Here is a 3,052-nt window from a genome sequence, read left to right as displayed (position 1 = left end):
CGTCTAGTTATTTACAAAATTGGAGTCTAGACTTCGAAGGTTATACGTATATATAACTTAGAAATTACTAGAAAATTTCATAATACAGACAGAGATCAAATAATATCTGAAGATAAACATATATCTTGATAATTCGTTTCCAAGTATTCTTGCTCTCGTGTTTGCCTACTTTAATCGTATCGATCGTCGAATTTGAATACAATTACCTCCAGGCATATTAAAATATCCTATCTAATCCAATTCATTCAGATTTGATTCCATCCCAAATCAACATCTCAATTTCCAATGTAAATAAAAACCAGACGAAAACAATGAGCGGGCGATGACAACGCTCGTAAAATTAATGTGGCTTAACATAGGTAACGCGTCGTTCACTACACTAAACCGGTTGTCAAAGCCAACCATTACCCTTCGACCCTCATTACTCAGGGTAATAAAGAAAAAGATGCTCTCATCTTGGCTAAAGCGGTTACTGAACGGGGCAAATCTGTTATGATGTTATTGCCGTAATTAGGACATGTAGCAGCCTCTTTCGTTGGAGTATTCGGTACTCGGTAAGTTTCGAACCTTTTTTATTGGTTGATGATTTTATTATTTTACAAGCTTTACTCTATTCCACGTTATACTTTTATAGATTTCGATGAAAAAAATTTAGATACAATTTTTTTATTATATAATTCAATAAGGTAGGAGGTAGCTTGTTCTTTGCGTTAAATCTTGTTCTTTCGTGTCGAGTAAAGGGTCAACAACCACTTGCGATGTTAGGGCGCCTTTGAATTTACCGCTAAGTGCCGCGTTGCCTCCCAGTGTCAGCTTCCCAACACCGCACTACTTGGTGTAAGCATTTTTTTAAAGCTATATGTGCAACGTACGGTCCTCTTTAATACTCACAATATCTATGGTAAATTTATATAAGATTGAACCAATAAATATAATTTAATAAAGTAAATTTTACAAATTAATTACATAACAACATATTACATACATATTATTACTCTTAAACCTAGCATACATATTACGCTTAAACCTAATCGAAGAGGCCGCCACGGACCATACCTGCATGCACTAAGTATCATTAATGGACATTGAAATCATATCCATATTGCCTGTAGGCGTAGGAGCAGCTCCAGCTGGGTTATCGAACCTCGTGAACACGGGCAGCTGCGCGCCCATGACATGGAGCCTAGCAGCCAGGAGTGCCAGGGTGGCGCAGCAGACGGTGGCCACCCGCCTAGCAGCTTCACCACAGGCGCACCCCACCCGGATCCCTTGCCCCACGCGTCCATCCACGACCACCGGCTACCGCCTCCTGAACTTCGGCGCTAGAGAATAAAATTGGTAATGAATATTCGGTTTATTATTTAAGATGTTATGGTGCCAGTAGAGCGATTGGATGGATCGCAAGACAAACCGTAATTCATGACATCAGAAAATGTTGCTGGCGCCGGTTTAATTTCAAACGGTTACCTATTTAAAGGCTTTAGAGAGCTTCGAGGAGTAAAAAAAATATCTATTCACCAAATTTTGATAAAATAAGTACTTCGGTTTTATTTTCTTCGGTTTAATGACCACGTTAAGCGTAAATATAAAAATAATCTCAGAATGCATGTAAGAAAAGTCCCCATCTTCATAAACTTTATCTGTAGCAAGATAGTGGATACTAAGTAATTCAGTACACGCCCGGCTGTGAATTCTGCACCAAGTTGGCGACAGTTGAGATGAATTATTCGCACCTTCTGAGCGACGAAGAGCTCGTACACAACGCACACTCCGGTGACGGTGATGCCTTGTTCCTTGCACAGCATAGCGATACCCACGCATGCGGTACACGCCGCTACGTACCGCCAATCTAAAAACACACGTTTTTAGCCTCCTTAACTTTCAGAAGTTTTTGAGAATTTATTGTTGTTTTGCGTAGGCGTTCTCAGACATCAGTCAACTAAAAATACTGAATTAATATCAAATTGCCTTTTGTAGAGAATATTTTATATGAAATACATTACTAAAATAAGTTCAAGCTAATTTCGACATACCGCTATGTTTTCATCCACTTAATACAGTAACTTCAACCAAAAACAAAAACCAATCAACATTCTACATCTTTCACTTAACAAAACACTAACAACGCGAGAATTTCATATAAATATACCTGTATATCGTCTCCTGTTGGCCGCTCTGGCGTAACACAATAATGCGCCGAGGAAAAACAGAAGACAGCATCTCCGCTCTACCAACCACACCCGTTACCTGTGAGACATATTATTTTATTTTTAATGTACCGCTAGATAAAAGGGTTAGCGAGGTTTATATTTCGGGACGCCGCGTTTGCACTTCACGCGAATTATGTATAGAAAGGCTGGATGTTTCGTAGAAGGAAGGTTGGTATAATTGCAATTAAACTTTGCATATTTTCATATAAGTTTTATAAATCTGAAGATTAGAGCATTCAAAAATAGGATCAGTAATAAAGTAACGAAATTTCATTGTTCTTTAATAACCAATTCCTATAAATTATCCTAACTGCGAACTACGTGTTACTTAATGGTAGGAATTAAGCAATTAAATTACTCATTTGTTAAAAAATATATTCTTATTGGTCAATTTTACTATGGAACCGTAGCGGTTAAAGTAGATTTTTTTTTGTTTTGATGATGACACGGGCTTGTCTTTCGCCTGATGGTAAGTGATACGACCGCCCATAAACAGTGAAGACACCATGCAACATTTTGAATGATAAAGAATTGTTTCATAATATTCCACTGCGCTCGCCATCTTAAGACGTAAGACGTAAGATGACCATGTAGATTATGGGAATCGCCCTTAAAGATTTGATATCTACTGTTTTTTTTAAAAATCAATGTCGAAAGAATAGGACGGAAAATTAAAATATAAAAATCGCCAAAAAATCCGCAATGTTTAACATTCGCGTAAACATAAGAAACCATTATGAAAGAATAGATTTCAAATTTAAATTAAATGTAAGATATCCTGATACCTTCATTTATAATAAAGTTGCAAACATCAGAATTACACCGATGCATCTGGAGTTATA

The 3,052-nt window shown here is 37.2% G+C and overlaps 1 long non-coding RNA gene across 1 annotated transcript; it reads right to left on the bottom strand.

The window, feature by feature from the left end:
- Window positions 1–1,254: 1,254 nt before the first annotated feature.
- Window positions 1,255–2,211, bottom strand: LOC119190179. Its single transcript, XR_005112807.1, has 3 exons — window positions 2,150–2,211; window positions 1,734–1,849; window positions 1,255–1,322 (listed from the first exon to the last, which is right to left on the bottom strand). It is a non-coding gene; the product is annotated as an uncharacterized LOC119190179 (long non-coding RNA).
- Between the last annotated feature and the right edge of the window lie 841 nt (window positions 2,212–3,052).

This window comes from Manduca sexta, chromosome 22, assembly GCF_014839805.1.
Source record: "Manduca sexta isolate Smith_Timp_Sample1 chromosome 22, JHU_Msex_v1.0, whole genome shotgun sequence".
NCBI classification, from domain to species: domain Eukaryota; kingdom Metazoa; phylum Arthropoda; class Insecta; order Lepidoptera; family Sphingidae; genus Manduca; species Manduca sexta.
Note: the sequence above shows the minus strand (reverse complement) of the source record. Positions and strands in the feature narration are given on the sequence as shown.